This window comes from Mustela nivalis, assembly GCF_964662115.1.
Source record: "Mustela nivalis genome assembly, chromosome: 13".
Lineage (NCBI taxonomy): Eukaryota > Metazoa > Chordata > Mammalia > Carnivora > Mustelidae > Mustela > Mustela nivalis.
In genome coordinates, this window is record NC_139032.1 from 87103669 (window position 1) to 87124511 (window position 20843).

The 20843-nt window shown below is 57.0% G+C and overlaps 1 long non-coding RNA gene across 2 annotated transcripts in view; it reads left to right on the forward strand.

The window, feature by feature from the left end:
* The first annotated feature begins 474 nt into the window (after positions 1–474).
* Positions 475–20843, forward strand: part of LOC309846634 — a 29980-nt gene continuing 9611 nt past the window's right edge. Inside the window, exons 1-3 of one of the 2 annotated variants that reach the window (XR_014302025.1) lie at positions 10948–11913; positions 12927–13060; positions 16247–16526. This is a non-coding gene — a long non-coding RNA (uncharacterized lncRNA). Of the gene's footprint in view, positions 511–10947; positions 11914–12926; positions 13061–16246; positions 16527–20843 lie in introns of those variants that run through there. The other variant, XR_014302024.1, reaches the window with a different exon arrangement.

The window sequence follows — 20843 nt, forward strand, 5'->3', positions numbered from 1 at the left end:
TGCCACTGCCCTCTCTTTCCCCTTCTCAGTCTAGTTTTGTGTCTGTCTCTCTCTGCTAGCCCGCAGCCTGCAGGTAAGGACTTGCTTTCCTCCCGTCCAAGGCCAACAGGCCAAGTACAGCGCCTCTCCCGCTCCCTCAGGCTCCGAGGGCGCCTCTGCGCGCGGCACCCGGCCTCCTCCCTTCCCCATGGCAGCCCGGGGTCCGCAGCTGGGGGGCAGCCGGGATGTTTTGTTCCCCCATTTCTGGAAGGACAGGAGGCTCCAGCCCTGTGGCTTCCTGCTCCCGCCCGGCTGAAGAGATGAGAGCCGGCTGCAGAGCTGGGAGCCAGGCAGCAGCACACAGAACAAACAGAATTTTTTTTTGCAACTAGAGGGGGAAGCACAGAGCTAAAAATAAAACGAAAAGATCAGTATCTGTCAGTCTGACAGCTGATTGGCTGCTCGGAGATGCATATAATTACCAGCAACTGGCGCTGGGTAGGCAAAGCCGGGAGAAACTGCTGAGATGAGGTTAGGATTTAACCTTTACATTCTGGAGCCACCGGAAGCCGAGGGGAGGACGACGGGCGTCGGTGCTAATGAGGCTGGGGGGGGGGGGCGGGGGGCGGGGGGGGGCGCCTAGTCCGGGGGAGGTCCCGGGGGCTCCTCGGGGAAGGCCCCGGGAGCCCTCCGCCCCGGCGGCCTCCTCCATCAGACTGGGAGTGCATCTGATTGGGCGGCCTGGAGGCAGTGGTCCTTCTCCCCGCCCAGCTGGGGGTGGTGTCTTTCGGGAAGCCGGGGTCTCACCCGGAACTGAGTGAGGGGGCTGCCTAGGGCCCTGCGCCCCTCCCAGACTGGCCCCCCGTGGAGGCCCATCCTATCCCCACCCACATTCCTCTGCCTCTCCTGGCTTGGTGTTGGTTTCTGCAATCCGTTGCGGGGTGGGGGGGAGCTCCCTCCAGCCTCACTGCTGAGTCACCCGCTTCTGGCTGTTTCCTGCCCCACCTGAGGAGGGCATCTGGGCACCTCGGGTTTGTCCTAGATCCCCGGAGATAGACTAGGACGGCGGGACTGAAGGGATGGTGGGGTGCCCCTAAGCCTCAGTTTCTTTACCAGTAAAATGGGCGTGATGGTGGCAGGCTGACGAACCCTGCGGCAGATCCAGGGGTGCGATGGGCCCAGGCTTGCATCTCGATTCTCACCTGAGCTGGGAGCCAGGAGATGCAGGCGCTAGTCCCAGCGGGGGCTGGTCCCTTTCTCTCTTAGGACTGGTCTTCCCCGTCTGTGAATTGAGAGTAAGAGCTCTGGTCCTCTGACCTCCCAAGGAGGTACCGCGCTGCAAATGGGATGGTGGGAGTGAGGCCAGAGGTGACTGTAGGAGAGAGCTTCTTTCTGTTCTAGGAACCCACCACTTTCTTCCTCCCAGCCTCTGCCTGAAACTCCCTTCCTTTCTCTCCAACACTTTCCTTCTGTGACTCTCCTCTGGGAAGCCCTCCCTGGAACCCCAGCTGGTCCTCTTGTGCGTCCTGGAACCCCAGCTGGTCCTCTTGTGCGTCCTTGCGGGGAGGGGAGGTCTCACCTTCTGTGGTCCTGGTGGTCTGTGAGCCCTGTGAGCGCTGGAACCTCAGGTCCCTTGGGAAGGGAGATATGCAGGTCCCGGATGTGGGGCCTTTCCAGTGGTCCTGGCAGCCCTCTTGGGCCATGTGCCCAGGCTTAGGGCAATCAGTGGCCTGGGTCAGTCCCATGTTTCAGCAGGCCCCAGGTGCCTGAGGAACCACTGGCCTGGCCCTCTGAGCACTGACGCTTTGAGGTGACACCCAGGGGACACTCACTGTCTCTGGGCAGGAGGGCGGGGAGGGAGAATGCCACCTTAATGCCCTGGCCCTTGCTGCCACCTCCTCAGAAAGTTCCAGAGTCTGCCTGCCTAGCACCAGTCCTTTTCCTGTGCTCCGTGTGGCGGCCAGGGGCTGGTGGAGATGCTTGGGTGCCAGGACCTGGCCAGCCCAGACTCACCGGCAGGAGACCTTGCCCAGAGCTCCTAACAGGGGTGGAATGCCAAAGGCAGGTAGGGGAGGGCAGAAGAAGGAAATCGTCACGGTTCGCACTCATACTTCCCAGCCTGGCTATGTCTGCCCATCTGAGATGCTCCAAGGCATTATCTCACAGAGCCCCCACGAGGACTCCTTGAAGGCAGGACTGTAGTTGTTTACATTCTGCAGACGAGGAAACTGAGGTTGTTGGAGCAATCAAGCAACGTGGCCAGTGAGGGCAGAGGCTGCACCCACAGCCCGGCCCAGCAGCCCCTGCGTCTCTAAGAGTGAGAGGGAGGAGCAGCCGAGTGGGATGTTGTCCGAGCAGCTGCTGTCAGGTTCCAGGCAGATGCATGAGCTCAGAGAGCCTTGAGGATGCTTTTGTGGGTGGTGTGCCCAAGAATTCCCCTTCGGTATCTCTGTGAGAAATCCGGAGGGTTTAAACCACTTCCCAATGATTTATGACGTTCTACTGCTGTTTCTTTGGAATGGCCCTGTGGGGATGAGACTGGGCCCCGAGGCTGCTCGGTTTTATTCAGGTTACAGGGAGTCGCAGCAACAACCCCAGAGACCACAGCAGCTTTCACTGGCTGAGTGCTCGGCGCATGCTCGGTAGACGCATGTTGTTTAGACCCTAGCACCCAGCACCCAGCACTATCTCCATGAGATGCAGTGGGATGGCAAAGCTTTGCCAGACTCGTTTCAGATGAAGAGACTGAAGGTCAGCGAGGTCCCACAGCTTGCCAGGAGGGACCCGCAGGTTTGTGTGGCTTAAGAGCCCAGATTCTCATCACCAACTTACCCAGCTGCTTGAGAGACCCTTCAGGAAAGCTCCAGAGCACCGAGCCTCCCACCCCCACCCTCCACCAACTGTTCTCAGGTCTCACACTGATTCCCAGGGAGCCTTCTAAACTGAATCCAGCGCTTCCCCACCTTTTCCTTGCTTGCTAAGGAATCAGACGGGAGTTGGCCAGAGTTGGCTCCGTCTTGGGGAATTTGCACTCGTCCGGAGTTGGTGGTTTTTCTGTGTGACCCGATTCAAACCTTTCTTCTTTGTGCTGTTGGTTCCCACTCAGAGAAATCTTTGAAGTGGATATGGCCTTACTCTATGATTACTGGCTGGGTTAACTCATCTGTACAGTTGGTCACTGTTGCTTAGCTCTGTGATGGGGCCCCTGGTTCTGGGGGGTTTAAGCAAGCATCTCAGAGAGGCCAGGGGGTAGAAACCCGAGATGCTAATATTTAAGAGCTTGACCCTACCACTGAGTGACCTTGGGGACCTCATCTGACCTCTCTGAGCCTTGGCTTCCTCATCTGTAAAATGGGGACATGCGTGTACCAATCTTCATGCCTGGCTGTAGGTGGGGAGAAAGAGGTCAAGTTTTTTCCTTTAAAAAAATAACATTATCAGGGCACGTGGGTGGCTCAATTGGTTAAGCATCAAACTCTTGATTTCAGCTCAGGTCATGATCTCGGGGTGGTGAGATTGAGCCTGGTGTCAGGCTCTGCACTGAGCATAGAGCCTGCTTAAGATTCTCTCTCTTCTTCTGCCCTGACCCCCCCACCCCCACCAAATTTCCACAAATAACGCAAGATTTTTTATCCCTATACTTTAAGAAATGTTGGTTAAAAAACAGAAAATCTGTTTGAACACACCTGAGCCCCTGCTCTGTGCGCAGCATTGCACTGGACCCTTGGGAGACCGGATGGTGATATCTCGCTCCAGGGCGTGTCTTGCTTGCTAGGCATGAGAGAAGAAACTCTTCAGCTTCTCGGGCCACTCTAGTGCAACCTCACGAGACACCAGGGCCCTGGGATGGCCTTTTCCCGGGTGAGGAGAAGGAGGTTCAGAGAGTAGAAGTGACTTGCTGAAGATCCCGCAGGGAGAAACTGCGAGGCCAGGCTTTGGATGTGGGCACTTTGTTCTTAATGAACAGAACGGAGCCCTACTTCCAATAGGGGCTAAGCCTGGTAGGGGAGACACACCCTCGGGACTTGGAGCACTGAGGGTAAGGCATCGGGCTTTTAGGGCATAAAGATGAACCAGAAGCGGTCCCCTCCGGAGGAGCCACGTGTCCTAGCACAGACTGGTGAAAACACCTGGCGCACCAGGGGGCATGCAAGCCTGGGGGGCTGATCCGTCCTGGAAAGAACCACTGGGAAAACTCCCATAGAGCCTTGCTTTTAAAAGTCCCCTCCTTGGTGCTCCGGCATCAGAGTTCTAGGCCCTTCGCTGTGGCTCAGATGGATGGTGCATTTTCTATCTCAGAACAGACCCTCTTACGTTGTATTTGAAGCCCCGTTTGCTTGGCCTTCACTTAGCCATTCTATTCCACCGTCTTGAACTAAGGTCGCCAGCTCCTATTACCTCCTGTTACTCTGACATGTGTGAATCATTGTTATGAAAGCTCCGTGCCCCTCCCCCTCCTGTGCCCAGAGTCCCTGATGGAAGGACACCTTGCAGGGGCCCTGGGCTCTGGGGTCCCCACCACCACCAAGACATCTTCAGATGGGGGAGGCATGTCTTGGCAACAGGCTGCAAGGTGAGATTGTCTGTTGATTGCGAAGCCTCTGCATCCACCAGATTTCAGAGCCCCGGTCTTCAACCTCTGAGTGCTCCTGGCCGGTCCCTGTAAGGCCTCACCCCTGCTGTGGGTATGGGCTGGAGGTGGGAGGGGTGGAGGGATGGAGGGCAAGGGTCGGCCGAGAAGGAGCGGGAGGAGCACCAGCCCAGACCCGTGTGCCCAAGATGGAAAGGCAGGTGCGGGGCGGAGTGGAAGCTGCACCGAGAGGCCCGGTGTCCTATCTGGCAGCTTTCTACAAGAAATTCACATTCCTCGGTGGCTAATTTCCACCACGCTCCCCTGAAAACCTGCAAACAAGAGGCTGCACATCATCCTCAAGGACAGCTTTCTCTGAGAATGTGGCCTGAAGAGCATCCCAGCGGGGACCGGGGAGGTGCACGCTGCCACCAGCCCCGCCCTGTCATCCGTTGCTTCCCAGGGCAGCCTGTGGTGGCCCAGCACTGGCACCCACGGGGGCTGTCCCTGCACCCCAGCAGCCCAGCACTGGCAGGGGGAAGAGGGGGTGGGGAGGCGCCCCGCATCCTTTTGAAGAAAATATGGGAGAGCAGGTGCCGCTGCTGAAAAAAATGGAGAGACGTGACCACCCTTCAGTATCTCAAAGTTCTGAGTTCGTCTCTACACCCCCTCCAGAAAAGTCTCTCCTGCTGTTATTCGCCCCAAGGCCCATGTTTGTCCAACAAGCAAACTGCATTTGTGAAGCAGTGGAAGCTTTTGTGTTGTATGTTAGTCAAGGGCAGCAAGGATGCCTGTTCCAAATCCCATCTTCCCTGGAGAGTCTGAGCGAGGGCGTGGGGGGCTGGAACCCCACCCAACGTGAAGCAACGGTATGTGCGTGTAGCTCGCGGTGGCCTGGCCATCAGTAAAGACGTGGTGACCGTGGGACATTCCAAGAGGCTGTAAACAATGTGGAGACACCCCCCCTCCCCGCCGTAGATGGTTTTTGAGGCACCCTCCAGGGAACCCAGTTTGGGAACTGTGGGGCTAAACTAAACTGGATGGAGGCAGAGCTCTGTGATACTCCTGCAGCCACGCCCACTTCCCCACCGAGGGAGTCCTCCCGCAGCAGGGTGCTCTGGAGAGCTCGGTGGCGGTAGAGACATCGTGACCCTGATGGTTTCGGGCTGTGTGATCTTGGGTAGATGGCTTCCCCTCTCTGAGTTTCTGGGTCTCACTGCCTCCCTCCTGGATTGTGAGTGCCCTATAAGGCCTGGGTGTCCATACTGCTGTCATTATCTCTTACCCAGATCTCCTGACTTCCCACCCCTCATGCTCTGACCACGTCTGTGATGAAAGGGGGTGCAGAGGGGGTAGAGCGCGCCTGGAGCCCTTCTGAGAAGCCATCTGTGATGGGATGGAGAGCCTGGAAGGGGAGGGAGGAGTCCAGGGGCCGGCAGGCTGCGGGCCCCTGGATATGACAGTTCTGGGGTACATCTGAGCATTCCCCAACTTTAATGTGCCCCAGGTCACCGGGGGATCTCGTCCGAATGCAGATTCGGATGCAGCTGGCCTGGGCCGGGGCTCCCTGGTGAGACAGCTGCTGGGGCCCCCTCTGGCCCGAGGAGGAGGACAGGCCACCAGTGTCCGGAAGGGCTGGCTCCAGAAAGGCCTGAGAGCCCCCAGAACATCCAGGCCAGGAAAGACGAAGCAACATGAGGGTAAAATTATGTTTTCAACCAAAGAAAAGCCCTCTGGCTCCTAGCGTGGAGAAAGATCTCTGTTCCCACCCCCACACAGCCCCAGGGGCCCAAAAGAATGCCGTGTTCTCTGCACAGCTTCCCTCGCTGAAGGGGGGGAGTTCGCTCTTAAAAAGTTGCCTGTAAAATGAATTTTTTCTATATCAAATGCTATTTTCCAGCAGTTCGTGTTTTAGGTAGGTAGCATCCCACTGAGAAATCTCCAGCTCTGAGGCTCTGGCATCGAGGTCTTGGGCCTCACCCACCGGAGGGGTGGGGAGTGTGCAGCGGGGCCCACGTGCTGGGGGGCTACGGAACTCAGGAGGGCCGAAGCTGCAGAGTTTGGGAACCAAAATCGGAGTCCTATACGGTCCCCTAATGGTCTGAGGTCCATGGCCAGACACTGGCCTGGCTCTGCTGACCAGTACCCCCCACGTGTTAGACTGACAGGACCGATGGGCCCCAGGCCAAACCAGCCCCTCAACCGGAAAAGGGGCCCAGACAAGCTTGTCTGTCATGGCGGGCCGGCCACCGTGTCTTTGTGTAGAATACCACAGGCTGGGTTCTGAATGTCAGGCTGGGGGTGTTTTTGTTTTTACCCAGGGCACAATCCTTTAATATACTCAAGGAACTTGCTGTCTTAACAACCTGGCTCTATTTCCCAAAAAGTGCTATGAAGCTCTGAGGCCAGAATTCCACAAAGACTCCTGAGAAAGGCAAGGTTAGGAGAAGCCTGGGCCTCCTCGCCCAGAGGGGTTTGCTGGGATACGCCAAGGATCCCTGGGAATCTCGAGTAAGAGACTCAAGTCACAGTCTGTGCACATTGGACAGAAGGTGCTTTTTTGGAACCTTGTCTGGGCTCAGTACCCCACGGAACACACTTTGGGAACCAAGTCTGTGAAAGGCCCTCATAACCAGAGTCTCCCCGTTCCTGTGTTCATCACCTATCTCTGCCTAACAAATCACCCCAAACTTAGTGGCTGAAGACCATAAGCCTTTATTCTCAAAGTTCCTGTGGGTAAGGAACTGAGAAGTGAGTGAGCCAGATGATTTTGTCTCAGGGTCGCTGTTGAGGTTGCCGCCAAGGTGACTGTGGGGGCCTGCGTCATCTGACGGCTTGACCGGGGCTGGATACAGGGCTCCCAAGATGGCGCCCTCACGGGGCTGGCAAGGTGGAGAGCTCAGGTCCTTGCCATACTTCCTTCCCTGTAGGGTTGCTTGAGTAAACTTGGGATGGACAAATGCGTGGTAAATAGATGAGATAAAATATTGGCTTCATGTACATGAACAAGACACGGGATTGGGGGAACTAGGGGAGTCTTGGGTTTACTGGAGTCTCACTGCTGTGAGAATTGGTCCCATGTCCAGGTCGGGAGGCAGGGAGGCGGGGTGGACATGCCTGCATCCCAGGCCTGCCTGTTTGCTATTAGCTGTGCAAGTGCCTTCATGTTTTTCAGTTTCCCCTCTGCAAAATGGGGTGATGCTGGTGAACCCCCTCATGTTGTGTTGATTCCAAGAGACGACCCCTGGACCAGCATGAAGGCCCTGGAATACTTTACCCCGACAAAGCCGGTGGCACCCCAGGTTCTAAGAACCTTTACAGAAGCATCACTGCCTGGAAGGAGCCTTGCTCTGTGACCAAGAGCGGGCCGGAGCCCCAAAACAGACATCCCGCTGTTGTTTGAGTGACCCCAGAGGGTTGGAAGGAACACAGCCTCTCCTTCCGCTTGGGGCATGTGCGGGCACGGAGCCTGCCCAGCTCCTTCCTGTCCTGCTGGGGCCTGATTTTAACAGAGGGAGCGTCCTGGGTGTGTTTTCCCCCCAGACGTCTCAACCCGCTGAGCAGGACTTGGGGAGCTCTGGCTGCACGTGCTGTCCCAGCAAAGAGACCAGACTCGGACTCTCAGGAGACGAAATGTGGGCACTGGTTCCTGATCCCTCAGCTGGGGCCTGAGCTGACAGAGGGGGTCGGAGTGGCAGGTGCCAATGGAAAGTCTTCAGCTCAGGCTGACGTGGGAGCCCTTTGGCTCCATTCCTTGGGGCTGGGTGACGCTGGGCAAGTGCCTCAGCCTCTCTGAGCTTTACTTTCTCCATCCCTAAAGTCCAGGGATGGACTCCCCCGCCGGCCCTTGGTCCATTCTGAAGAACCTGGGGCCGGCCAGGAAGACACAGAGTGCATATGGCACGTGCATGGGGTAAGTTCAAGGACTCCCCGCTCCTGCCCCCACCTTCCTCTCCAATCAGGGCAACTCCATTTTCCTCTCCTTGGTATGTCAGCGTTCCAAAGAATACTGCATTAAGAAAGGAGAAGAAAAAAAAGAAAAGAAAACAGGTCCACAGTGAAAGCAATATGGGCTAGAAGTTTCCTAGTAGCTTGCTTTGTCCTCTGACTCATTCCCTGTCGCTCTGTGGGAGCCACGGGGCAGACTCCTCCGCGGATGATCTCTCAGCTCCTTTTAACTGCATTTATGGAGCTCCAGCTGTCTGCAGAGTCGCGTCCGGGGCGCGGAAAGGACCAACTACCATGGTGGTAGGAGGAGCCGCCCTGAGCCGGTGGGCTCTGGTTTTGGCCTGGGAACGGTACAGCTCCCGAGTGGCCATGCAGGCCCCCGGGAGAATCCAGCGCCAGACGCGGCTGCCAGACTGCCGTATGAAATGTCTCCTGTTGGTGGCACTTTGGCGTGGCTCAGGTGTTCTGGTCTTAGAGTGTATTTAGTTTGTACTTGAAAACATGCTAGCCGGCTCTCTCTGTGAAGGTTCTGTTTTTCAATTGAGGGATTTGTAGGGCCTAGAGCTGGATTTGATTGTGTCATTCCCCAGGTAGAACCTATCCCTGGTTCCTCACCGCCCTCTGAGGACAGTCTGAGGCTGGGAGTGGCCCCAAGGCCTTCTGGAGTCTGGCATCGGCCAAACCTTCCCATCTGAGGTCTCTCTACCCCTTTACCCTCTCTCCTTCAGACACACGGACCACAACATGCCCACCTCTCCCTCCCTCTTCTCTCCAGAGCCTCATGCTTGCTGAATCCTCTGCCTAGAACACACCCTCTCCTTTTCTCAGGGCTCCCAAAATGTCACTTCCTCCAGGAAGCCCTCCGTGCCTCATTGAGCCACTTTAGTTCATGCCCAGGCTCACTCCGTACTTTTCCTTTGTAGCACTCATCATTGTAATGATCTAAAAAGCTCCTCTTTATTTGACAACCCCTCTCTCCCCAACACATACTAGAACCTAGGCTCCGTGAGAACCTCCCTGTCTGATGCCCAGGTCCAGTGCCCCAAGGAGTGCTCTGGAAATGTCTGCTGAGTGAACCCTTGACTGGAGACAGCCTGTTGATTAAGGTTCATAACCTGGGGCCAGCCGTGGGGGTGGGGGGGCAGGGGGTCCCCTGACTGGCTCACAGGGAGCCTGGAGCGACACGCCCCCCCCCTTCCTCTGTCCCATCCTCCTGCCTCAAAGGCTCTGCGCCTGCAAGGACAGAAGGGGTTAAGTGTTTCTGGCGGCCTCGTGCTGTGTCTGCGGCAGTTCCCTCTTCCGGGGCTGCAGCAGCCGAGGTTGGTGAGGAATGTTTGCAATGCAGAGCTAGGAAGGAGGGCGGGCTGGTGGAAGTGGAGGCCTGTGGAGGCCAGCCGGGCCGGGCTCCCCAGTTGAGCAATCTCCGGGCCCCAGCCGGTTCCTGTAACTCCGGCCCCTCCCGCCTTTTCCCGCCTCGCCGGCTTCCTCCACCCGCCTGCCCGGCAGTGGGGGAGGCCAGTCCTCGGAGCAGGCAGAAGGAGGCGGGAGGGCCAGAGGCCCCGTAGAGCTTGGAGGCCAGGGGCAAAAGGGAAGGGCTTCCAAGGAGACACAGAGGAGTACAGTCAGCTCAGCCCTCTGGGCCCAGAGAGGGCAGGGCCTTTGCCCAAGGTCACACAGGGAGGCCCCACTGGACAGGATCACACCCTGGATTCAGCCTTTTTTGTTCCCATGGCACCAGACTGCAGCTCACAGAGCGTGGAGGTCACCGTCCTGCTCAGCTGGGATGGTTTCTCCACTGAAGGCGAAGACCCCTTCCCAGCCCGCCCCCCAGCCCTGCCTTGGCTCTCCACTCAAGTCCTAGGGGCCCAGAGAAGAAGGTGGCTCTTACTGGGCTGAGCACTCCCCCGACCCCCATCACCTCCCTAGCATTGCCCACTGCTTAGCCTGTCCTGGGGACCCTGGTCACCTCCATTCCTCACCTCCAGGAGTGTGGAGTGAACGGATGGAGGGAAGGCAGACTTGAGCTGGTTCTCGAAAGCCCCCTTTCCTTCCTTATTCCCATCCCCTTCAAGGAAGGACCTTCCAGGCCCAGAAAGGAATTTCTTTCTCCTCCAGCACACACCTTCTCTGGGAGACGCGGCACTCCCCGGCACCCCAGAACGAGCTCTGTCCACTGACAGTGTTTACTAAGGACATCTGGGGAGGCGGCCTCTACGGTCTCCTTCAGACCAGATTTGAATCCTAGCTCCACCTCCTCCCAACTTCGAGGCCTCTTACAGAGCCTCAGTTTTCTTCTGTGTAAAGTGGAATTAAGGGAGAGGGTCAGTGAAACGGGCAGCAGCAGGCTGTTTCCTCTAAGGCTCTGGGCCACTTGCCTTTCCTGGTCCCACAGACATTCAGTCCATTTGGGACCTGCTCAGGGTGTCCCCCCACCCCCACCCCACCCGCCAGCCGGGCCCCGGACTTTGCTCAAGCTGCCAGAGGATGGTTAATGGGCTCAGCAGCCCTGGGTGCCGCCTGGGCCACATCTGGTGGAAAGAGCTGCAGAGGTGCTGGGACCCCATATGTCTGGAGGGCGGGGCAGGTGTTCCGTGTGAGCTAGACATTCCTATGAGACTCAGACACCCCGTTTACAGGTAAGGAGGCTCAAGGGAGGAGTGACTCGCCAGGCCATGCAGACCTGGAGAAGGACTGTCACCTGGAACACCACACCAGGAACACCAAGGACCCTCCTGCGCTCTGTTCTGCCATCGCTTAAGGATTCCTTCCTTCATGTCAGCCCATGGCTGACCTAATTTATCCCAACAACATGCCTAAGAAGGAGGTAGACAGAGCCTCATTTTTTCCCCAGGAAACAGAGAGGTTGATCCACTTGTCCAGGGTCACACAGCTTGGAAGAAGTAGAGCCTAACTTCGAATTCAGGCCCCCTGCCTCCAGAGCCTGTGCTCGTGGCCGGTCTTCACACCTGGCTTGGGATCCTGGCTCTGCATAGAGGGCTGGGCCACCTAGGCTGAGTCACTTAAGCCCCAGAGTCACAGAGTGAGGGAAGAATCTGCAGCACCCACTGGGGGCGGGGAGTCGCTGTGCTGAAGATCACTGCCAGCGGGGGAGGGGAGATCAGAGGGTCCAAGCCTCTTGCTCTAGGGCACACAGCCAGCCCAGCCAGGCCCCATGCCCAGGCTGATGGTGACTCCGCGTCCTCCCCTGCTCCCTGTCCTCAGCCCACGGAGGCCACGGCCGTCCAGGACCCCCCGCAGCCGGCTGGGCTCCAGCGGACAGATGGACAGATGACGGCCGCCCCCTCCCACGGCCTGCAGGCTGCGTGGCTTCGCCACCTCCTCCCGAGCAGGTTTCCTTTAAGAAACCAGAAGATTGATTTCCTGGCAGGCTCTGCGCCGAGGAGCCCGTCCAAATGGTTTGCATGTCTGCATTTTTTACTGCTCCGTTTAATATGTATGCAAATGCCGGCCGGCTGCGCCCGCCGCGGCCGCACAGTCACACGCGGCGCCCCATTAAAGCGGCCGTCCGGGCGCGCGCCTCCTTCCAGGCGACCGGCTCGGGCCCTGATAGATGGGGTGCGGGGACGGAGACAAATGACGGGCTTTGTAATTTCTTTTTCTCTTTTTCGGGGGGTGGGTGGGGGGGGAGCGGCTCAGACTGGAAACAGCAGAGAAGATTTAAATATATGCAAAATTGTTTGGGGGTTGGGGTGGGGGGTAGAAACCTGAACGCGGGAGAAAATTCAGCGTTTCCTCCGTGGGAGTCGGGCTGGAGGCTGGAGGGGGAGCCGGAGCCCCCACAGTCACCTTCTGGCGGAGAGAGCGGCTTTGCTCCTGATAAGCAGGCGCAGTCCTACGGGAAGCGCTGTTTCAGCCGCAGTGAAAAGGAAAATGCTGCTTATTTTCAGCCTGGTTTTGCCAGGGGGCGGGGGCACCGGAGCGAGGTTTTCCCATCCCACTCCCAGCTCTTTTCTGGGGCTTCCAGGGCTTAGCACTTTACAGTTATGACGTTATTGAACTCTCGCACTAGCCCCCTGGGGTAGGTCGCACCCATTGTACAGATGGGGAAACTGAGGCTCTCTGGAGAGAAGCCCCTTGGGAAGGACTGCGGAGTGAATATGGTGGGGGTGGGAGAATTGGGACTCCCAGACCCATGTCCTTGACCTCCACAGCCCTTAGCCATCTCTTGTTCCTTGGAGTTTGCCCCCAACCCACGGAATCCGCCCCGCCCCCCACTGCTAGCGGCAGGTAGCTCTCCACTCCCCCAGTCACACCCCAGACCCCTCCTACCAGCCTCCACCTGCCTGGAATCCCAAGATCACCCCCCACCCCCGGCCTGAGCCTGAGAACTGAGCCCCAGTTTTCCGAATATCTTTTAAGCCTAAAATTCGAGGTGTGAGTTTCTAAAGAATCTTTCCTAATTTCTCAGGATTTCAGGTGATGTGGCAGCTGGGGGGCGGCCCTGGAGGATCACGGGAACACGGAATGGTCCGCAGAGGAGGCTGCAGCCTCAGGAGAGGCCATTCCAGAGCCGAGGGCGGACAGACTGACAGTTTTACATTTGTGCGTGTGCGCACCTGTGTGTGCATGTTCATGCACATGTCAGTGCCAGTGCCTTGTGTCAGGGTGTCATTATGAGCATGTCGGGGTGTTCCTCGGCATGCTAGCGTGTGCTAGTGCGAGGGTAGGACTGTGTGTGTTGGTGCACATGTGTGTCAGTGTGCATGTGTGTGTCGGTGTGCATGTGGGTGTCGGGGTGCATGTGTGTGTCCATGTGACAGCAGCTGAGAGCTCTTGTCTTCGGGCGACAAGCAGCTGGGGTGCGAATTTCCCTGAGGGTTTCCATCTCCCTGTGGTTTTGGCCTCCCTTCTCAGGAAATGCAGCCCGTTGCCTCCTCTCCATCCCCACCGGAACCTGCTTCCCTTTCCAGAGAAAGCCTCTGTGGCCCCAGCTGCAGAATGGGCGCGGTGGGGGGGGGGTGACGGTTGGGGGGGGGCGGTGGGGGGGCGGGGTTGGGGAGGATGCAGCGGCCAGGCAGCAAAGAGGAGTAAGGATCCAGAAAGGCGGCGGCACCCCGGAGCTCTGCCTGGCTGAGGACTTTGATCACGGTGGGGGGCGGGGGGAGGTGGGCAGATTCCGCTGCCTGATGGGCAATCCTGTGCCTGGGATTCCTGGTCAGGAAACAGGGTGCAGGCTCCCTAGAGGAGCCCTCTGCGGGTCTGCACCTGGGCCTACACGCATGCGCGAGCATGTGTGAGCTTGTGAATATGACAGTCCAGGTGTTCCTGCCCTCCTCCCTCTCCTACCCCACACCCCCAGGCCACGCTCCTTCCTCCCGGCCTCCCTGTGGGGGGTGGGGGGGCTCATTCACCCCCAGGCCTCAACATGGAGCCCAACCAGGCAGTGACCCCCCGTCCTCCCTCAACTCACACGTGTCTTGGGACACGCCGCCCTTCTTCCAGGTCTCCCCAGGGTGGGTGTCACTTTCCTGAGCTGGCCCCCACCGCCATCAGCACTGTCCTGCCCACGGGGATTGTTCCTTGGAACTATGTGGCATCTCAGAATCAAGCAAGTTCTTTCATTAGGAGCATTTTGAATGGACATGCACACTGCCCGTGTCCAAATGCCCCATCCCCTAGAGGCCTCCCGAAGCATCCTGTAAAAGCCAGTCCTGCTGCCCCTAGGCCTGAGGAGACCCAGAGAAGCAAGGGAAGTGAGCCTAGGGAGCCCCCGCCTCCCCTAGAAGTCATTCCGGTGTGTGTGCCCTGACTTGTCGCTTGAGGAGGTCGAGGTGCTTCTCCTGCCAGAGGAGGGCAGGACCTGGGTCTTCATAGGGCTTTTCCCAGAGCGCGCGGCTCCTGGTAGTGGATGCACAATGGACAAGTGTAAGGAGGGATTAGTCAGTGCACTCGAGCATTCTGGTGACTTGAGGCTTCCTGCCCTGCGACCCCCTTGGGGTTTGTGACCTCACTCCCCAGCTGGTTGGGGGCTGCTGCATGCGGACCGCTGAGTCAGGCCCTCACCCCGGGCAAGGGGCCACCGAAGCACTCGCTGCTCTCGCTGACGGGGCTGAAAATGCATCTGCATCTCCCTGTGCGACCCACCATTACTCATGGTTGGCGTTTGTCCCCAAGCAAGGGGTGACCCGCGGAGCAGCCCCAAGCCTCTCCTGTGCTTTGAGGAAGGGGCGGCCGCAGGCTGGACCGGGAGGAGGCACCGCGGGAACTGTGAGCAGCTGCTCCGTGTGCAGCCACCAGATTTTTCTGAGCTGAGAAATTAGGACACAGGATGTAGCTGAGGGTTTTCGCAGATTTGTCTCATCCGAGGTATGAAAGTTAAAGCTTATTGAGCTATGTAGGGAATGGATTGTCTTTGTTGAAAAGAATCCTAGTTTCCAAAATCAGGGAGATTCTGGAAATTAATAATTCCATTTGACTGATATTTGGCGGGGGGGGGTGAGGTGGGGGGCACCTGGGTCAACCCTGTCACTGGTGCGACACTGTAGCAAGGAGCAAAACAGGCACGATCCTGGATCCTGGCCTCGTGGAACTCATGTGGGCTGGCTGACATTCCTCAAGTAACTACGCAAGTCAGCACCAAGTCAGCACCGTGAGCACATCTGGGAAGTGCTACGGGGTCGGGGGTGGGGCAAGGGTTCCCAAGTGGATGGGGGGTGGGGTGTCCAGGAAGACTTCTCTGAAGAAGTGATGTTTGAGGTGAGACAGGGCCTTTTAGGGTTAATTGTTGTTGAAGAGATGGGAGTGGAGTGGCTGGGGGAAGCACCTTTCAGGCAGGAAGAAGAGCTCGCGCAAAGGGCCTGTGGCAGAAAGGAGAGCTGGGTGTCTGATGGACAGGAGGGCAGCCCCGGTGACTGGAATGTGATACGCGAGGGGAAGAGGAGGTTGGAGATGTTGACAGGGACCAGTGTAGGCAGAGCCCGCCAGTCCACGAGCGTGGTGGACTTTCTCCTCCTGGCAATAGAGAGCCCTGAAATGTTTGACACAGGCATGACCTGACCATTCGTGTGGATGTTGTGATAAGGAGGATGATGCTGGTGATTCTAGGAAGTCCTTGCTGAGTGCTTACTGTGTGCCAAGCAGCATTTCAGCCTTTTTCCAGAGGAGAAAGTGAGGGCTGCAGGGGAAGGGGGAACGGATTTATCCAAGGTCACGCAGCTGGTGAATGAACCCAGCGATGAACCCAGACTGAAGTCCGTCTGGCTCCAAAGACCACGCTCTTGTCCCGCACCCAAAGGTGCCCGTGGGTGGATAGGAAAGGCCAAGAGACATGGGGACGACACCCGCCCCTCCTTGCCCCAAGCCTGGCTGGGGTGTTGCCTCCACTCTGCTCTGTGTCGGGGGGAGGGGGTGGGGGGAGGGACTCCGGGTCACAGTGACAGCCAGCGCTGGAAAGATCCAGCTCAGTTTCTGGGGCAGGGAGGTGGGGGGTAGGAGAGGTTGCAACATTAGAGGCAGAGTTCTGGAGAAGGTAGGACCTCTGCCCTCCCCTCTTCATTGGGGTGCTGGGCACGCTGCATTCCCTGGGAGCAAAGGCTCACTCACCCGTCTGGGAGCTGAGGACTAGGACATGTGGCCGCAGTATCCCCAGGAATGGGGCAGCACCCCAGTCCCTGGCATCTTCTTCCCGTGGAAGTGGGTCCAGACGATCGTACTGCTATAGGCTCACCAGTGGCATTTCAAAAATTCCTTTTTTTTTTTTTTGCATTAAAAAGATACTTATTCCCCCAGGGATCATAAGAGAAATGAAAAGCAAAAGCCCACGAGGTACTACTTCAGAGAAAGTCACCAGGGTTGGTGAGGACTTGGAGAAACTGGAACCTCGCAGTGCGAAGCTGGGGACGGAACCGTGGAGGACTGCGTGGCGTTTCTTCGAGAAATTAAAAATAGAATTCGCATGTGATCCAGCAATCCCACTTCTGGGCATAGACCCAAAAGAATGGAAAGCAGGGGCTCAAGCACATATATGCCCACCCGTGTTCACAGCAGCGTCACGCACCAGAGCCCAAAGGTAAAAATGAGGCGAGAGTCCATCAGCGGTAGTTGAACAAATTGTGGTCGGCTTGTGTAAGGGAATATCATTCAGCCTTAAAAAGGAAGGCGGTTCCGTGCACCTGCTTCAGGGCGGATGAACCAGGAGGGTGGACTGCTAAGTGAACTAAGCCAGACCCCAAAGGACAAATACCGCATGATTCCACGTGTGTGGGGCCCCTGGAAGGGGCAAACGCAGAGGGTCAGGGAGTAGAACGGTGGGTGCCAATGCCTGGGGGGAGGGGAAGTGGGGAGCCGATGTTTCATGGCGACAGAGTTCAGCAACACACCGAAAGTTCTGGAGATGGGCGAGGTGACAGGTGCACAAGATGGTGAATGTACTTACGGCTCTTGACCAGCATGCTTAAAAGATGACAAATTTAAGAAAGAAAATCCTGGGGTGCCTGGGTGGCTCAGTCGGTTAAGCATCTGACTCTTGGTTTTGACTCAGGTTGGGATGTCAGGGTCCTGGGATCGAGTTATGCATCTGGCTCTGAACTCAGCATGGAGTCTGCTTAAGATCTCTCCCTCCCTCTCCGTCTGTCTCTCCTGCTTGTGCTCTCTCTCTCTCTCTCTCTCAAATAAATAGAGAAAATCTTTCAAAAGAATCCCTGTGCTAAGTTCTTTCAAGTTGTCACTGGTGGTCTTTCTTTTAGTTGCATTTATAAGAAAAAAATTAAAATACCAGATGGGGGTTGTCACTAGAGCGGTTAGGAGTCACACATGCTGGTGTTCCCGGGCGAGTGACTTCACCTCTCTGAGCATCATGCTTCCTCATGGGGTCATGGGGTTAATGGTGTTGCCAGCCTCTTGGGGCCACTAAGGATTCCATGATTTTCCAAGATGTCCCCAAGAAGGTCCGCCCAGTGGCCGGTGTTCAGTGAGCGGCCCTTAGTGCTGGCAAATACTTCTCAGGCCTTTGGGGTTCAGGAATGTGAGCAGCATGGGTCCCTCGTCAGTGGAGATAAGACACCCCTGCCCCACCCTGCATGCGGGGAAACTGAGGCCTGGAGGAGTCAAGGGACTTGTTGAAGGTCTGTTGGCATCCCTTGAAGCAGAATGTGGTTTTCCAAATCCGTATCGGTTATCAAGTCTAGGTGATGCTGCGGTAAAAGATGAGCTCTGTATCTAAGTGTCTCAACACTACAAAAGTGTGTCTGGCCGCCAGTGTGGTCTGCTGTGAGTCCAAAGTGTTCTCCTGGGCAGTTGCCCTCCAGGCGAAAGCCCAGGGCAATCGGGCTGCCTCTGTTTTGGGGATCCAGGCTGGGATTTATCTTGTAGGTCTCCCCGGATGGGTATCTGGGTGGTTTCTAAAAGTTCTGCTGTTATCAACAGTGATGCAGTGGATTTCCTGTGCCTCTTCCCTTGTCACCCGTGTGAGTATTTCTGCGGTATAAATTCTAAAAATGGAATGGCTAGGTCAAAGGGCAGGTGCATTGAACAATCTGACAGTTCTCTGGCAGCCGGTGCTGCCTCCAGGGTCAGGAGGAGCTTTTAAGAATAGTGGCTAATGGAGCCCCGTGAGTTCCGGGGACCAGGCTGAGTTCTCCGTCCCTGGGGAGCAGTGGCCACAGACAGGCCACCGAGGAGGGGAACGGGAAGAGGGGATGCCCTTTCCATCTTGATTCTGTGATCCCCATTCTAATACTGGTGCTCTGCCATGCCCATTTCACAGATAGTGAACACTGAGTTCTAGACAGGTTGAGGCACTTGCCTGCAGCTGCCCAGGGAGCAGCATCTGAGCCACAGTCCCAGCCTGGGCTGCCTCCTCTCGGTTCCAAGATCCCAGCTCCAAGCTCAGAGACCTCCCGGATCCTTTCTTCACTGGCTCCTCTCGAAGACACTCCTATCCCCCAAGAGCTTTCCTTCGGGAAGTTTCTGAGGCTCACCTTCACTTCCTCAGGGCCTCACCAGTCTCCTTCTTCCGTACCTGGGCTGCAGACCCGCCGTCTGTTCCTTTTCCCTTGTTTCCTTAGCCATTTCATCTCTTTGCAAGAGGGGATGGCTGTTTACAAGGTTTGGTCTTGTTGATTTTTAAATTCTCTAACTTCCAGGGGCGCCTGGGTGGCTCAGTGGTTTAAGCCTCTGCCTTCAGCTCAGGTCATGATCTCAGGGTCCTGGGGTCGAGCCTCACATCGGGCTCTCTGCTCAGCGGGAAGCCTGCTTCCCCCTCTCTCTCTGCCTGCCTCTCTGCCTACTTGTGATCTCTCTCTATCAAATAAATAAATAAAAATCTTAAAAAAAAATAAATTCTCTAACTTCCAAAGAGAGCTCCGACCCTCCACACCCCAGGAGCAAGGAATTTCGGTCCCTCATCTTCTAGACAGCAAGAGGCTGACACCCAGCCCAGTCTGTATCTTTCCCTTGTGGAAAGGCAAGGTGTTTGCTCTCTTTGCTTTGTTGTTCTGTCTCCCACTCCAGGGTCCAGCTGGGGCCTGGGTGACCCTCCAGGGCAGGGTCTCTCTGGCATGGGAAAAGGGTGGGTCACCCCCAGGCTGTTTTGGTCAGACCTCCCTCTCGGAAGGACCTTCACAACGGGGAATAAGGGACGACAGCTCAGGACCGGGCCCGGCCTTACTGCTCTGGGAGGAGCCCTGATTTGGGGCAGCATGTTGGTGGTGGCCTTGGAATCCAGGCCAAGACAGATGGGATGGGGAGAGAGGGTAAGGAAAACAGGTGCAGGGGGCCTGAGCGGCCACGCTCTGGGGCTTCTTGGAGGCAGAAGAGCTCTGACACTTCTGGGACAACATCCATCGGGGAGCAGCAAACGTGGCTGTCACCCGCAGTGGGGATGCAGGTGCCCCTGGCCGAGGGGTGGGTATGTGGAAGGCGTGGCAGTGCCCACTAGAGGGGTTCTCTGGCCGGGAGCATGGTTGTCTCATTCGTGCCTATGAGTCTTTCCTGGGGTCCAAAGAAACTCTTGGGGGCAGCTTGACAGTGACCATGAGCAGGACAAGGGTCAGAGCCAAGGGCATGCAGGGGTGACTCTGTTGCCTCTTCGGGGGGAGTACAGTCAGTGTCCCGGGCGTGGGTTTGGGAATCAGACAGATCGAGTGACCTAGTTGAACCTGCACTTGGAGCTCCAAGTTCTGATCCACAACAGGCACCAAAGTCCCCACTCAGGTGGGCCCACACTGGGGACTGAACACAGTGACTTTGTCTTACGTTCTGGGCCCTGCAAGTCCTCAGAAGGGCCTCCCAACATGGAAGCTAAGTTGTGGTTTTGTCTGCTCACCCCTCGGGTGGGGGTTGGGGGGTGCCGAGTTACATTAGTCGGGGAACCTCAGGAAACCACAATTCTCTGTCCCAAAGTGCTCTTCATTATTTACAACTGTGGATTTCAAACTGTTTTTTTTTTTTTTTTAACCCCCACTTTCCAGTCCCAACCTGTGCTTTATTCCTTCTCAAAATAAATCTTACCCAAGTGATCACTACTGAACCAAGCAGGGGTGGGGACTGAGAGCTCCCCGACTTGGCCCTCTTCGCCCACAGTCCCAATGCCCCTGAAGGTCTCTGAATGGCTTGAAAACCACTGCTGTAGGCCAGCAAGGGTGTCACTGGCCATAGAAGTAGAGTGGTCGGTAGACACCCAGAGGGGGTCATTTTCCCAAGGCATTTCTCACTGTGTTTCTGTGAAAAGACCACAGAAGGTGCAGAAGTCTTTGGATGAAAGACAGGTGTTTCTGAGGATCCTGTAAGGCCTGAGGTCACTGGGCTGGGACCAGCTGGGCAGCCCTGACTCCAAGGGCCCATCTCCCCTCCAGGCAGCACAGACAAGGCCTAGAATGTTCCTGTGGGAAGCGCGGGGAGCTGCGTGAGGACACCCCTTTGCCTTGCCAAAGCCAGACCCAGGCAGAACCCCCACCAGCAACTTCCAACTGCCTGACCTGCAGCAAGTGCCCTGTTCTGAGCCTCAGCTTCCGCATCTATAAAATGGGGCCCTGGATGACAGGCGTGGGGGGATGGGAGGGCTGTGGGGCCCTGAGCAAGGTTCCTGGTAAGCAAAGGATCTTAGTTAGCACTTGGCTGTTAGCAATCACAAGGGTCCTAAGTGAGGGCCTTTCCCCAGAGGGGGAAAGGGCTAAGGCTGGGCTAAGGCCAAACAGTAGGGTCAGAATTCAGACCCCAAAGCGCAGGCTCTGTGCCCAGAACGGGAGGGTTAGTTGAGTGGACGGGACCTTCTACCTACAGGTTCTCATGGGGAGAAAGGATGCCTATCCCCCTAGACACTTGCTGGAGACTTCTGGGCTGGCCACAGTGACAGGGGAGCTCCTGGGTGCTGACCACTCCCTGCCCG